Source organism: Triticum aestivum, chromosome 7D (assembly GCF_018294505.1).
Source record: "Triticum aestivum cultivar Chinese Spring chromosome 7D, IWGSC CS RefSeq v2.1, whole genome shotgun sequence".
NCBI lineage: Eukaryota > Viridiplantae > Streptophyta > Magnoliopsida > Poales > Poaceae > Triticum > Triticum aestivum.
The window spans coordinates 309004330-309021404 of record NC_057814.1 but is presented as its reverse complement, the minus strand read 5'-3'; the positions used below and the strand labels follow the sequence as shown (position 1 = coordinate 309021404).

At 42.3% G+C, this 17075-nt stretch overlaps 1 pseudogene; it reads left to right on the top strand.

Moving 5' to 3' along the window:
- Positions 1–1021: 1021 nt before the first annotated feature.
- LOC123171086 (cytochrome b-like) lies at positions 1022–2285 on the top strand (annotated as a pseudogene).
- The last annotated feature ends 14790 nt before the right edge of the window (positions 2286–17075 follow it).

Genomic DNA, 17075 nt, shown 5'->3' with positions numbered 1-17075 from the left:
TGCAGCGGAGAGCCTAAATGACTGGTTGTTGAGGCGCGAGTAGACTTATCATATAGAAAGGAAAGAGATAAGAGGAGGGAGGATGGTTTGATGATAGCCCAGATCTCCATCTCATTTGTCACTCTCGTAGTCTTAATAGGAATCGGCAAGCAGATACAACCACTAGGCCATTGCCATTCGACTAGTCTATCAGAATATCCTACGAAGTCAGGTCCAGTAGGCGCAGGATGCGCTAAGCCATTCGATCTTCCTGCTGGTGGTCCACCATAGATATCCTATGTAGCCATTTGTTTTCAAGCTTAACTAATTTGTATGAGGCGATACAGCTGAGATCCACCAATGGTTCGAGCACTTAGCACAATGTGCCACTTAACAGGTTAAGTGCAAGACCGGGTCTACCTACCTTATGACATTTATGAAAAACGAACGTTCTAGTAAGGGGTTTCTATCAGTTAGTAACAAAGCCAGCAGTATCCTTGAATTCAGGGGTCAGCTACGGGAGGTATGTCTCCATGTGTGCCGAAGAAGCATCTATCATTATACATTGTTTATCCAATCAAAAACTTCTTCGTTTAGTTGGTAGAACCCACGCCAATATCATATGACTCTCTCTCGTCCAATAAGAGTTTTCGAGAGTTAATTTATTCAAATTCTCTCCTTTCATAAGCTCCACAAGGAAAAAAGAGTAATAGGACAACAATATTGCTTTCATTTATTTTGAGTTCTTTCTTTGTTGAGATGGAAATCAACGTTCTTTTGAAAAGGGCCAGGTAGTTTGCGCGCAGGCAAAACTTCTTCATGAAAGGTCAAAAATAGACTTGGATTTCATGGGTTTCTTAATGACTAGTCGTTCGTTTGAAGCCTTAAGAAACCGGCAGAGAAAGCGGCAGTTTTTTTTTCGAATGACCTTATTTCGAGAATCAACTAACCGACAAATCCGTAGCCCAGGTGATTCGCTGCCTCCCTCTTGCCAAAATGGGATAAATCTTCTCATGCAGCTTTTTGATTATTCAGGGCACAACGAAGCCAATTTCTGTCAAGGCAAGGGGGTAAATAAGGGGGAAGAGGAGTTGTAACGATAGAAAAGAGAAATGACTATAAGGAACCAACGATTCTCTCTTCTTAAACAACCTATATACTCCACACTTAACCAGCATTTGATAGATTATCCAACCCCGAGCAATCTTAGTTATTGGTGGGGGTTCGGTTCGTTAGCAGGTATTTGTTTAGTCATTCAGATAGTGACTGGCGTTTTTTAGCTATGCATCACACACCTCATGTGGATCTAGCTTTCAACAGCGTAGAACACATTATGAGAGATGTTGAAGGGGGCTGGTTGCTCCGTTATATGCATGCTAATGGGGCAAGTATGTTTCTCATTGTGGTTCACCTTCATATTTTTCGTGGTCTATATCATGCGAGTTATAGCAGTCCTAGGGAATTTGTTCGGTGTCTCGGAGTTGTCATATTCCTATTAATGATTGTGACAGCTTTTATAGGATACGTACCACCTTGGGGTCAGATGAGCTTTTGGGGAGCAACAGTAATTACAAGCTTAGCTAGCGCCATACCAGTAGTAGGAGATACCATAGTGACTTGGCTTTGGGGTGGTTTCTCCGTGGACAATGCCACCTTAAATCGTTTTTTTAGTCTCCATCATTTACTCCCCCTTATTTTAGTAGGCGCCAGTCTTCTTCATCTGGCCGCATTGCATCAATATGGATCAAATAATCCATTGGGTGTACATTCTGAGATGGATAAAATTGCTTCTTACCCTTATTTTTATGTAAAGGATCTTGTAGGTCGGGTAGCTTCTGCTATCTTTTTTCCATTTGGATTTTTTTGCTCCTAATGTTTTGGGGCATCCCGACAATTATATACCTGCTAATCCGATGCCCACCCCGCCTCATATTGTGCCGGAATGGTATTTCCTACCGATCCATGCCATTCTTCGCAGTATACCTGACAAAGCGGGAGGTGTAGCCGCAATAGCACCAGTTTTTATATCTCTCTTGGCTTTACCTTTTTCTAAAGAAATGTATGTGTGTAGTTGAAGTTTTCAACCGATTCACAAAGGAATATTTTGGTTGCTTTTGGCGGATTGCTTACTACTAGGTTGGATCGGATGTCAACCTATAGAGGCACCATTTGTTACTATTGGACAAATTCCTTCTGTCTTTTTCTTCTTGTTCTTTGCCATAACGCCCATTCCGGGATGAGTTGGAAGAGGAATTCCAAAATATTACACGGATGAGACTCATCGCACCGGATCCTTAGAGGGATGAGACTGATCACACCTGATCAGTGATCAATTCTGGCACGATGAATGTACGAGTTGTTTTACACAATGAATTTACAAGAATATTTGATTGATTAGGAAATTCTGGTTTCACCAAGCTGGTATTAATCTCAATGAGAGGGACTTGTTGGTCAATACCGAAAGAACCTACTTATGGTGGTACCACCGTTTTCGGTTCGGCCAAAACAACAACGATGTCATTATTATGAGGTAACTTAAGACATTGGTGTAGGCTAGAAGGTAGCACATCAACATCTCATGAAACCTTTCACTACTAGGGAAAAGCCTATACATAGAATCTTACCAACAGCGTGCTTTAAAATAAGGCGCTGCTGCTAACTAGCAGTAGCGCGTGCGCACAAAACACGCTGCTGAAATAAATGTATCAGTAGCGCGCCCGGTCTAAGATGCGCTACTACTATAATTGCCACACCGCCGCCGCGAGGCTAGTTCTAGCAGCAGCGCGTTAATGTGAAGAGCGCTACTGCTACGGATCATAGCAGTAGCGCATTTGCGCAATAATCGCTACTGATAAGTTTACTACAAAAATTTAGTCCCACCTCGCTCCGTGAAGAGAGTTTATACCACCTTAAATATGTTACTTGTCAAACTTTCACGAGCAATTGGTCTTCATTGAACTCTATGTGTAGAATTTGTGGCCGCAATATGAGTCTTCACAAGTTCCCAAACTGGTGAGGACTCATATTGACAAATCAGATTGTACACAAAAAGATCACTGATGATCAATGTATTTTTGATGTCTATTTTTACATGCTGACACATAGCAGTAGCGCGTTCTTTGTGAAAGGCGCTACTGCTAGGTCGTTTAGCAGTAGCGCCTTTTGCTATAGCGCGCTACTGCTAAGCCATTCCATCTCCCCCTCTCCTCTATCCGATCCACTCATACTCACACTCACTCGATCTCCCCCTCAACCCCACGCCGGTCCTCCCCCGTCGCCCTTCCTCCGATCTGCACCGCCATCACCTCCTCCTCCTCGCTGGACTCGGTACCCGCCTCGTCCTCCGTCCTCCCTCCAGTCGCCGCTGGCCGGCCCCTCCTCGCTCCGTCTTCCTCCTCCGTCCTACTCTCTTCTCCCTCCTCGAGTCGCCCCTCCTTCTCCCTCCTCCCTCCTCCATCCACAACCCCTCCTCCCTGCTACATTTTGATTTAGTAGGCTAGTTGATTTAGTAGGCTAGTTGATTTAGTTGATTTAGAACATTTTGATTTAGTTGATTTAGTATGCTAGTTGATTTAGTTGATTTAGAACATTTTGATTTCGTAGGCTAGTTGATTTAGTAGGCTAGTTGATTTAGAACATTTTGATTTAGTTGATTTAGTATGCGAGTGGATTTAGTAGGCTAGTTGATTTAGTTGATTTAGTATGCACCATTTTATTGTTATTTTTTCTGTACATGGATAGGTAGATGCTTTTGTTTTTTTGTAATAAGTTATTTTTTTGGCAAAATGTAGGTGCCAATTTAGTTAAATTTTCCACTTGTTTTTTTAATCAATTATCTTAGGCAATAGGGGCCAAATGAGGTGAAATGTCTTGGTAGGTGGTACCCTTATTTGGTAGATATTTGTGAAAAGTTTTTTCGGCAATAGGTGCCACCGAAATGCTTTGTCCATAAAATTGCTTCTCGCGGAAGAACCAAAAATATCACATGCTACTGTTTTTCTTTCCTGTGAAGTGAATCGTTAATCCTTTGCTCATATTGCTTTAGGAAAATGGCGCCACCACCACCACCACTATGTCGACTGTGCAAGTCAAGGTGCCACCAGCCTTGCAACTGGCTAGCTGTTCGGCATCTACTTCTAGCCGAGTTTTCATCATGCGGCGGTAAGAAATTAGATGAAATGTAACAACTATTTTATTTTTAGTGTTCGCCTTACTGCATTGTGTCATTTTGCTTTTTTTACACAGAACGTCCCATGCAATGTGAGGTTGAAATTCAACAAGCTGACAGGAGACACTGTGACATTTGAGGCTCCTGGGGGCCGTACACTATGGAGGTCGAGAAAGGACGCAATATGTCGCAGATTGGAGGAGATGGATGGGCCCGTTTCCTTGCCCGCATGCGTCTTACTGGTGGTGAGTTTATCAGCTTCTCCTTCAGAGCAGAAAGATCCAAGCTGGCTGTCATTTATCTCAACCTGGTGGAAGATGATGAAGATGACGAAGATGAAGAAGATAATGAGGAACCACTCGATGAAGATGATGAGAACCCACTTCATGAAGCCATCGTAGCTCAAAGAATGAGTCTGAGCGAGGAGGAGGTGTGCAACCTATGGGACATAATTCCGCCACGTGATGACTTTGTCGGGGTGCCATTCGTGACTCGCCTGACAAGTACCATGGTTGATCGGCATGAAATCGTATGTTATACGTACTGACTGTAGTAATTTCATGATATATATATATGCTTTATTGTTATACTTACAAATGCAAATTATCCGATGATATGCTTAGTGAATCCGATGATATGCTTAGTGTAGAGTCCAATGATATGCTTTGTGGAATCTAGTCGATGATATGCTTTAGTGTAGAGTCTGATCACATGCTTATTAGTGTAGAATCCAAGGAACTATTAATAGTGTAGTTAATCCATATATACTTATTAGTAGAATTCATGATTAGTTAGTACAAATGCGTAGTACTGTGTCTTTTGATAGTGTAGAAATCTAGACTTAATAGAAATATATTTGCAAGAGTATGTGCGGGGCTATTTATTAATTGATATGTTTTTCTTATTCAGAAATTGCCAAAGAACCTATCTATGAGTTGTGGTATCGAGCCTGATGAAGAAGGCTCAGCTGGACTACGCCTTACCACAAGGGGCTCCGTCACCACCTATACTTACCGCATGGACACAGGCGGTCGCACACACTTAAACTCGTTTGGGTGGAAGAGATTCCTTGTTGGCAAGAATCTTCGTGTTGGACAGGCCATCCTAATTACTATCAGGAACACCCACCGCCCAGGCTTGAGGATGATGATCGTCGTCGATATCATCTAGAACTACATATGTGTATGTGGCTATATCATCTAGAACTACATATGATGATCGTCGTCGATATCATGTAGAACTACATATGATGATCATCGTCGATATCATCTAGAACTACATATGATGATCATCGTCGATATCACTTTGTTCTGCTTGAGGATGCATGTTGAGTATATATGAAATTGTTATCTAGTACTCCCTCCATTCCAAATTACTCGTCGTGGTTTTAGTTCAAATTTGAACTAAAACCACGACGAGTAATTTGGAACCGAGGGAGTACTACCTAGTACCTATAATGCTTTATGAAATTGATATCTAGTAGTACCTATTATCTGGAAATTGCAGTTTATTGAAGCTAAAACGGGGTAGGAAGCTGGGGAAAAATGATGAAAGATATAGCAGTAGCGCGGGGCCGGGAAATCGCTACAGCTAATTAATAGTAGCGCGCTCCGGAAACGCGCTGCTGATATAGTCCATAGTAGTAGCGCGGGTACAAACCGCGCTAGTACTAACAGTTAGCTGTAGCGCCTTATTGGTAGAACGGCTGCCCGCGCTGCTGATAGCCCCAAAACCCGCGCTGCTGCTAGGCTTTTCCCTAGTAGTGTTTCCTAGAAGGAAGCTCTTTACTGATAGGCTAGCCTAGGCTTTTATTCGTCGTTTACTTCAACACTGGGATGACACTCTTCTTAAAAGAGAAACCGGTCGCATATGTCATTTTCTCGCTTCACTATATGATAATAACTCCTAGTATCGCACCCAATACTGAATGGATAAGCAATTGGGGCTGGTGGTTCCCACTGTAGAATGTACCAGCACTGGGTCAAAGAGGCCTGCTAGGTGAGAGCCTTTCATAGGATGTGCCGAAAAGCCTATCATATCAACTTACTTATACGGAATGGAATGAATTTCGCTCCCATTCCTTGGAGTTGAGGGTGAGCACTTGTATTTTATACCGGTTTCTATACTAAGTCAGGGGCGATAGCGAAGCCGCCTATAGGAGTTGAAGGACTAAAGTCCGTTAGACCTGATGAGCCTCCAAGCCATAGCAACCTCTTGGGGAAATTACGAGCACCGCGTTGCAAATGCACGAGATCAAAGAAATCTAGCGAAGCTGCGGATGAGGCTGGCTAATGGGATGGTCATCTTTCGAACCAAATAAAAAGGCACTTAAGTTTCATCAGATTCAGACTTATGGTCAGTGCTGAAACTAATGGACGAACATCCCACTTAAGATAAGAGCCCAACCCACTTCCTTTTTTAGGACTCTGTTTTGCAAGGACTGAGGCATAAAAATCTTTAGCAGATCTTCCTTCTGCTTGATCCTTTTTCTACAGGTCGGGATGTCATCAAAGCCAGGGCTTCTCGCCTTTCCTTTTGACGGCTCCTATCCCTAGACACCGGCCCACGATACCAATACTAGAGATTTGCCTCGGCTGTAGTTCAAATAAGTTCTTCGGCTTTGGGAAGATGCGAACCTTATACCATTGTCCTTGGACAGATATGAACCTTACATGGGCAGCGGATGAGCATATCCCTAGAATACCTGCCTATCCTACCTAACGCAGGATTTCACCTAACGCAAGAGCTAGTACTATGATAAAAATCACTTTTACGAGTGATACCTTTGTCTTTGGTGCTTGAGTTGTCCGCCCAGCGGTGTGGTCCTCAATTTCGGAAATGACATATTGAACCGGTATCCTTAGCATATAAAAAATCTAGCATACCCCATTGACGGCATCCCTCCTCTAAAGCTGCTTCCTTCCTTCAAGCAACGCATCCGTGATCCAATACGTAGTACACGACGTAGTAAATCAATTAAATAATGCAATCCGGTTTAAAGAAATGAAATGGTTCTTGCCTTCTCGGACAAGAAGGATTTCTTTTACGAGCGCTAGAGGGACGAGCTAGATACCTTTTCTATATGACGAGCGCTAGAGAATAGAAATATCATACTTTTTGTGTTGGATCATCCGATGAAGTGGATGCATACATGTACCTCAAGTGGCATTTTCCTTGTGGTGTAATGTGTTTCCATAAGGTATATGTAGGTTACAGAACCTTTTCTCTTCCAATTTGGATACTGATTTCTCCTTCAATAGAACCATCCGCTTTCTTTTGAATCTTGTATACCAATTTACATCCCATTCCAACAATCTATTCGTTGTAAGCCCTTCTAGCAGCAATCCAAATGTCCCTCCATCTGTATCTCCCTAACAGTCTCTACACGTGGATCTCTTCTACTAGTGATTCAATTGGGGCTAATCCTCCTGCATCCATTTCCTTCTATCAATTAGTGGAATCCCCAAAAGCATAAGAAGTTCTTTGTGCTAAATAGCTTCTTTGCAAGCCGTGGTCCCACAATGGACCGAAATGGCCATCAGAAAGCAGATTCATTTCATGATAGAAAAATAATCTGCTTTCTTCTGGCACATGTATTTCTGAAAGGACTCCATCTTTGGAAAAGCTCGTTTGCACCTTGCAACGAATTAAACCACTCCTTTCACCGCCGATAAATACTTGGTGGGTGGGGAAGAAGCGCTAAGGTAGGGTTTGGTCTGGATGAAACTGTCTTTAACACGAGCTTCTTCCTTGTGCAACGTACCAACTTATTGGAATTCAGCATTGCATATTCACTACCGAGATCTCTTATAAGTTTTGGGACCAGAATGAATTCTTCCTACAGACGCCATAAAGGGTGCGGTTTAGCAACCAAGCGTACAATGATCGAAACCAACAGCTCCATCATTTCTGAGAACTTCTCTTTCGCATAGAGGAGATCTTGGCACTAGTTTATGTGTTCAATCCAGGGAGCCGCCCTCTTCTTCATATCTTGTTTGATATTGGTTTCATAATGAAAAGAGGAAGGAGTGTCGAAGCGATGTCGCTTCTCTGCTCTCAGCTCTTTGCTCGAGATGATGTGATCTGATCGATCAGTCTAGAATCTGTAACCAATTGGCTAAGTCGCTAAGTCATTGCGGACACTTGCCATCCTCTCATATCGAAAGACGAACAACGACTTCCGGGGTAAAACGGAGGGCTAAAACCTGAGCCTCTATTTCCATCCCAGGGGGTAGCGATTTCAAGAGTACTTGGTTTAAAACTTCCAGTTTATTCAAGTAGTTTCACTCGATGAAAAATGCATGCAAAATGCATTCTATTGCTGATTCTCTGTTAGGCATTACACCTCTGTCCCAAGTTGTTCGTGTTAAGGTGGCTGATGGCTCCGAGTTAACTTCCTTGTTTCTTCTGCTTGATTTGATCTTTGCAAGTATTTACTGATACCGCTCCATCACATCAGCCAAGGAGCCCCACATTCGAGAGTGCAATGAATGCAACTCAGAAGCCATTCTTATCTGTCTATGCCCCATATCTTGGATCCGGGTCTGCGTATGAATAGTATTTGTATCACAGCAGAGCAAGAGGATTGACTTACTCATTTCAAGCAGAAGTGGGGATTGAACCCAGAAGATACCTAGCAGCTAAAAGAGATCCAAAGCACCGGATATGGCTCAAATAGTCCTTATAGAAATGATCTACGAACTATAACCTTTCGATAAGAAAGATTAGTTACACAAGATATATTATTCTTTTTCACTTCCTCTAGAAACCAAAGGGAGAAGGAGTGGTAGTTGAAAGCAACAGAGATAAAGTACCAGCAGCTGCAGTCGTAGGTGGAAGCCTTTCTTTCTTCTTGCACGTATTGAGCTTGCCGCTCCTTGAGATCCCGGAATAGCTCCGAACCAGCGACCTTGAGCGGGTCTCCTCAAAGCCACCATAACTCCCCACTGCGAGCTGATACGTCCATTTTTCATCATGCTTTTATGTTGATATTTATTGCATTATGGTCTGTTATTACACATTATGTCACAATACTTATGCCTATTCTCTCTTGTTTTACAAGGTTTACATAAAGAGGGAGAATGCCGGTAGTTGGAACTCTGGGCTGGAAAAGGAGCAAATATTAGAGACCTATTCTGCACAACTTCAAAAGTCCTGAAACTCCACGGAAGTTATTTTTGGAAATAATAAAAAAATACTGAGCGAAGAAAATACCAGAGGGGGCCCACACCCTGGCCACGAGGGTGGGGGCACGCCCTACCCCCCTGGGCACGCCCCTGTCTCATGGGCCCCCTTGTGGCCCTCCGGTGCCCATCTTCTGCTATATGAAGTCTTTCGTCCGAGAAAAAAATCATAGGCAAGCTTTCGGGACGAGACTCCGCCGCCACGAGGCGAAACCTTGGCGGAACCAATCTAGGGCTCCGGCGGAGCTGTTCTGCCAGGGAAACTTCCCTCCGGGAGGGGGAAATCATCACCATCGTCATCACCAACACTCCTCTCATCGGGAGGGGGCCAATCTCCATCAACATCTTCACCAGCACCATCTCCTCTAAAACCCTAGTTCATCTCTTGTATCCAATCTTTGTCTCCAAGTCTCAGATTGGTACCTATGGGTTGCTAGTAGTGTTGATTACTCCTTGTAGTTGATGCTAGTTGGTATATTTGGTGGAAGATCATATGTTCAAATCCATTATGCACATTAATAACCGTCTGATTATGAACATGGATATGCTTTGTGAGTAGTTACGTTTTTTCCTGAGGACATGGGAGAAGTCTTGCTATTAGTAGTCATGTGAATTTGGTATTCGTTCGATATTTTTGATGAGATGTATGTTGTCTTACCTCTAGTGGTGTTATGTGAATGTCGACTACATGACACTTCACCATTGTTTGGGCCTAGAGGAAGGCATTGGGAAGTAATAAGTAGATGATGGGTTGCTAGAGTGACAGAAGCTTAAACCCTAGATTATGCGTTGCTTCGTAAGGGGCTGATTTGGATCCATATGTTTCATGCTATGGTTAGGTTTACCTTAATACTTCTTTTGTAGTTGCGGATGCTTGCAATAGGAGTTAATCATAAGTGGTATGCTTGTCTAAGTAATGACAGCACCCAAGCACCAGTCCACCCACATATCAAATTATCAAAGTACCGAACGCGAATCATACAAGCATGATGAAAACTAGCTTGATGATAATTCCCATGTGTCCTCGGGAGCGCTTTTCTCTATATAAGAGTTTGTCCAGGCTTGTCCTTTGCTACAAAAAGGATTGGGCCACCTTGCTGCATTTTATTTACTCTTGTTACTTGTTACCCGTTACAAATTACCTTATCACAAAACTATCTGTTACCTATAATTTCAGTGCTTGCAGAGAATACCTTACTGAAAACCGTTTGTCATTTCCTTCTGCTCCTCGTTGGGTTCGACACTCTTACTTATTGAAAGGACTACGATAGATCCCCTATACTTGTGGGTCATCAAGACTCTTTTCTGGCGCCGTTGCCGGGGAGTGAAGCGCCTTTGGTAGGTGGAATTTGGTAAGGAAAAATTTATATAGTGTGCTGAAATTTACTGTCACTTGTTACTATGGAAAGTAATCCTTTGAGGGGCTTGTTCGGGGTATCTTCACCTCGACTAGTAGAGCAAAGATTTGCTCCTCAACCTACTGAACCTACTGAAAATGAAATTTTTTACTTTGAAATTCCTTCGGGTATGATAGAGAAACTGCTAGCTAAACCTTTTGCAGGATATGTAACATTGCATCCCGATTTACACTTAATCTATGTGGATGAAGCTTGTGGATTATTTAAGCTTGCAGGTATGCCCGATGATGTTATCAAGAAGAAGGTCTTCCCTTTATCTTTTAAGGGAGATGCATTGACATGGGAAAGGCTATGTGATGATATGGGATCATGGGACTACAAGCGGTTTAAATTGGAATTTCATCAAAACTTTTATCCTATGCATCTTGTTCATCGTGATCGTAATTATATATATAATTTTTGGCCTCGCGAAGGAGAAAGCATCGCTCAAGCTTGGGGGAGGCTTAAGTCAATGTTATGTTCATGCCCCAATCATGAGCTCTCAAGAGAAATGATTATTCAAAATTTTATGCTCGGCTTTCTGACAACAATCGCTCCATGCTCGATACTTCTTGTACCGGTTCCTTTATGATGAAGACTATTGAATTCAAATGGGATTTATTGGAAAGAATTAAATGCAACTCTGAAGATTGGGATCTCGATGAAGGTAAGGAGTCAGGTATAACACCTAAGTTTGATTGTGTTAAATCTTTTATGGATACTGATGTTTTCCGTAAATTTAGCACTAAATATGGACTTGACTCTGAGATAGTAGCTTCTTTTTGTGAATCCTTTGCTACTCATGTTGATCTGCCTAAGGGGAAGTGGTTTAAATATAATCCTCCCATTGAAGTAAAGGTAGTTGCACCTATTAAAGTTGAAGAAAAGACTATCACTTATAATGATCCTATTGTTCCTACTACTTATGTTGAGAAACCACCTTTCCCTGTTAGATTAAAGGATCATGCTAAAGCTTCAACTGTAGTCAACAAAATTAATATTAGGACACACAAACCTCTTGAGCAAGTTAATGTTGAACCTAATATTGCTATTGTTAAAGATCTCTTGGCTGATAATATCGATGGGCATGTTATTTACTTCTGTGATGAAACTGCTAGAATTGCTAAACCTGGTGCTAAAGATAAACATAGACCTGTGGTAGGCATGCCTGTTATTTCTGTTAAAATAGGAGATCATTGTTATCATGGCTTGTGTGATATGGGTGCTAGTGCTAGTGCAATACCTATTTCCTTATACAAAGAAATCATGCATGATATTGCGCCAGCTGAGATAGAAGATATCTATGTTACCATTAAGCTTGCTAATAGAGATACTATTTCACTAATTGGGATTGTTAGAGATGTTGAAGTCTTGTGTGGAAAAACCAAATATCCTGCTGATTTTCTTGTTCTTGGTTCCCCAAAGATAGCTTTTTGTCCCATTATATTTGGTAGACCCTTCTTGAACACTGTTAATGCTAAGATAGATTGCAAGAAGGATGTTGTTACTATTGGTTTGGATGATATGTCAGATGAGTTTAATTTCTCTAAATTTCGTAGACAACCTCGTGATGAGGAATTGCCTAGTAAAGATGAAATTATTGGTCTTGCTTCTATTGCCGTACCTCCTAGTGATCCTTTAGAACAATATTTGCTAGACCATGAAAATGATATGTTTATGAATGAAAGAAGGGAAATAGATGAAGTATTCTTTAAACAGGGACCTATTCTGAAACACAACTTGCCTGTTGAAATCCTAGGGGATCCTCCTCCACCCAAGGGTGATCCCGTGTTTGAGCTTAAACCATTACATGATACTCTTAAATATGCTTATCTTGATGAAAAGAAGATATATCCTATTATTATTAGTGCTAACCTTTCAGAGAAGGAGGAAGAAAAATTATTGAAAACTCTGAAGAAGCACCGTGCTGCTATTGGATATACTCTTGATGATCTTAAGGGCATTAGTCCCACTCTATGTCAACACAAAATAAATTTGGAGAAAGATGCCAAACCCGTTATTGATCATCAACGATGGCTGAATCCTAAGATGAAATAAGTGGTAAGAAAGGAAATACTAAAGCTCCTTGAGGCAGGTATAATTTATTATACTAGAAGCACTGTGCTGCTATAATTTATTATACTTGATAGTCAGTGGGTAAGTCCTGTCCACTGTGTCCCTCTAGAATAGAATATAAAGAGCTACTTATACTTATTATACTAGATCAAGCTTCTTTGGACGGAGTCTATCTAGATCCAACAATCTCTTTATATACTAGATGGGCAGAACAAGCTTTGAATTGCACCGCCTTTCGGCGTTTTAGTTAGGCGCATCCTCTTGCGGGATGAAAATCTGCCATAGCACGCTCCGCGCCTTTGAAGGAACATTTGCTCGATGATGGTCCTACCCTACGCGGGCTTGCTAACGATGGCCATGCACGCAGTCATTCCCGTTCTATTTGATAGGGGAAGCAAGCTAGTCAAAGAAGAAGGAAGCATGGGTATAGGTAAGTCTAGACATATTGACACGGGCGTATACTGAAATAGGCATAAGGCCGCTAACGCTAAGGAGACATCACCGCTTCTTTGTTCGTAACTAGGACATGTATTGATGCTAGAGGTAGACTCCTGGCACTTATCACTCCTTAGATGAAGCAAGACAAGAATGAGTCCGCTAAGGGACAAGTATGACTCAAAAAATGATGGCAGATTTTTTGGAAACGATTATATTTGAGTATATTGTATCATTGGGTTTGTCATTGTCGATAGCTATTCTTGTCGCCATTAGGGCTGGCCGGATGATCCATCACATAAATGCTATTAATGTTGAAACACAAGTAACTGATATATCCAAAGATGTTCTTAAAGAACAAATCATTTATCAATTGGAAATACTCTATAAAGTCTATAGAGATACTACTGAGGGTGTGCACTTACCGGCAGGAGTCAATCTCCAAGAAGTAAGCACACATCTATTTTTGTAGACGAGAGAGTGAGCCTTCTAAACAGTATCTACTGTGATCTTATTGCAAAGGGAACTGGAAGTGAATACTTTGTCCAAGTTATACAATTTCTTCTGGGATAGCTTGTTGTGGGGCTTTCCGAAGGGTCGTTCTGAGAGTGGTCTCTTTTCTTTAAGGTTGCATATATTGTCCGAAAAGGGAGGGATCCAGGCCAGGTCTAAAAGTGCCGAGTTGGGTTTGGGACAAGATCAGGAAATAGTGCATCTTATATAGTGGGTGCCAACTTGATTGCTGCTAGGATTGCTTGATAGGAAACTTTGATTGATACGAGCAGATGTGAATGAATTGGAATAGTCAATAGTGGTGATATGATCCCGGTATCTACACTCGGATCTACTTCTGCTACCGAGACTGCTGCTACTATAAAAGCATCAGGAACATGTCAATTCACTGAATAAAGTGCTCTTTCCATTGATTTATGGATGAAATCACGAAAAAGAGAAGGAACCACCGATTCTGCATCAAAAACAGGGGTTCTGGAGCCAGTTTTTCAAATCGTAAGTAGATCCAATCCAGGGCAGTTGATAAGTGAGGTTCTCCTGTCGAATGCAAATAAGCCAGAGCGTATCTCTTGTTTCGAGGAAGAAACAAACATCCTGGTCTCAATAGATCTTGATTCTATGCATGCGTCAGACACATCACGAGCCGGAACAAACGAGTGCTTTCAACTCATGAGCCAGAACAAACGAGTGCTTTCAACAATAAGCAATACTCGAGCTTCCTTCTACCAACCAGGATTCCGATACCAATTCCAATCTGGCACAACACAAGGAAGTAGCGCACCAGAAGAACCAATACGAGAACCCTTCCTTCCAGCCAGAATCCGTCTTTCTTGTCCTTTGCATTCGAGGAATGGGATCTGCCTTGTGGAAACAAAAGCTATTTGTTCGAGTCAGGCAAGCGGACAGTCAGCTAAGAATACTGGAAGAGAACTCTCTAGCCCTGCACTTAAACTAGACTAGAAATCCGAAAAAACACTAGTTTTGGCCCATAGCAAAATAGAGTTTTTCTTCTCCGCAGACTCCCCATGCTTGGCGCCATAGGCTTTAGGACTTTTGGTACTAGGGAATCATACTTTGATCAGATCCGTGGACAGGCTCCCGAGGTCAAATCGGATTATGGACTTTTCCAGCTAAGTGAAAACGCACTTCACTACTAGCAAAGAAGTCAGCTCAGGGCAGGGCCGGTGGTAATCTCAGATAGGAACTTGCCGGGATCCTTCCATACCTGCCATCGACCACTACTACTGATCGTTTCCCAGAACGAGCCATACCTTTTCCCAGAATGAGAATACGGCTGAGGACGAATAGCGGCGCCTAGCTTTAGTTTCCACACGACACGATGGATCTATCACTCTCTTTAGCCAGACCATTCTCTAGAGGAGAGTTCCGAGAATGAATTCCAATCTGTACCAATCGTAGAAATCGTATTGTAGAGTTCTTCTCACGCCTAGCACAGCTACAAGCATTCCTCGAATGCAGAGACAAGACGGAGGATATCTGATCCCGTGGAACATCTGCTACCAACTATGGATTACCTTGTTTCCATGAAATCCATGTTTCTGGCACCTTGGCCCCCTCTACCTATGAAATTCCGATTCCTATGGTTGAAGAAAGTACAGCATTGTCAATTCAACCTGAAAAAAGGGGAATAAGTTGACAAAGTCAGCTTGAATATTACGGTATGGATCAAAGGAAGCTATACCTGCCTTGATTTCTATCAAACTTATTAGATAGTAAAGCAGACAAGTCTGAAATGGAATGTTTGATCGGTATATGTAGGGCTCTCAAAAGAGAATCTATTTCAGCATAGTTGATTTTCAGAAGCCAACTAGAACTTCGCAGCTGCCGTATAGTTGATTGTTCCCACCAGTTTCGTTCTCATCTGGTCAGTTTCATGAATGCAAGGATTTACTAAGACTCTCAGGTGTAAACCTTGGTCGTATACAGTGGTGAACTAGCTAAATATAGCTAGAGGAGTAATATAGCTAAATATAGCTATAGGGCATTCCACAGAGGTGAAATTCTCTCGGCAAAGCAGAACAAGAAGCAGCAGAAAGCAAAACAGTATAAGGGTCGTTCGGAGTTCCAGGCACAAAACAATTCTACAGCCTAGGTATACCAAACAGTTGATCAACAAGGCAAATGTCCACTAAACCAGATAAACGGCTCACGAATTGTTTGGAATGCGACGGCAAATGTGATCTCCCAGCAATATCTCGAGTCCAAAACCTCACCCATCTACATATATCATCATCTGCGGCAAGAACATAGCAACACCAAAATCCTACCAGCAACTGCTACAATGCACCCTCCTCACGACAGCCAACCATCAGCGGTGTCAGACTATGATTCAGTTGTTGTACTACTCCTCTTTGTTCTGTTTCATGTTTTTGGCGGTTTCGTTCTTGTGTCCAGTAGCAAAATTGTGCTTCCTATTGCAGGATTTATGTATCGTGCCGTGCGTAGATACGGACGACATGGAAAAAATCTAGGTTTATGTACGACATCCTCTTTCCTTCCTTCATTCGGTGACGCACAGAGGTGGCAGGGTCTTGTTCCTGGAGTCGCTCACAACTTTTGGGAGCACCGAGATCCTGAATAAGATGCTGCACAAATTGGCTGAGGTGTTGGGAGCCCCCAATACAGAAGGACGATGCAGAGAGGTATGGTGGGAATACAAACAGGCCTGGACAGAAGAAGTAGACGACGGACCTCCAGGCTGTGTCATCATTCTCAATCCTGAAAAGAGAGCGCACATCCTGAGGAAGGCGCGTCATGCAAAGGTTCCCATTTTTTTCCTTAGTTGACCCCGTGTTTCTATCGGATCCTAAGCTTCATCGGGACAAGTGCATAAACCATCCCATCTCGGTAGAGGGGACAGAGCAGCTCAGCGGGCTAAGCAGTGACCTCATCTACCCAAAGACTTTATTTCTGCTGTACTTTCTTAAGCAATAGGAGCTCCTTCATATGCCCTTGAAGGCGGGAATATTGGTACTGAAACGAGGTTTAAAGGTACCTTTTCTCGTTGTCCGCTTTGCCTTCGTACGACTTTCCTTGGCAAAGAAGCCAAAAAAGGAATGGGCTTTTTCAAAATCAAACTTGTTGTTTACTCATTGTGGTAAAACAAAACTCTCTTATTTTCCTTCGAGATGAATACCAATTTGATAGAGGTGGGGCATTTTCCATGAGTGGATTCGAGAATGTGGTCCCTCCTCTCTTTTGACCAGTCCTTGGCTTCTTTGTTTGATGATGGCGATAGCTCTTCTCTAGCCCGGCTAGATAACAAAACAATGAAATAGCACGCCACTGTGGTGATAAATCTTC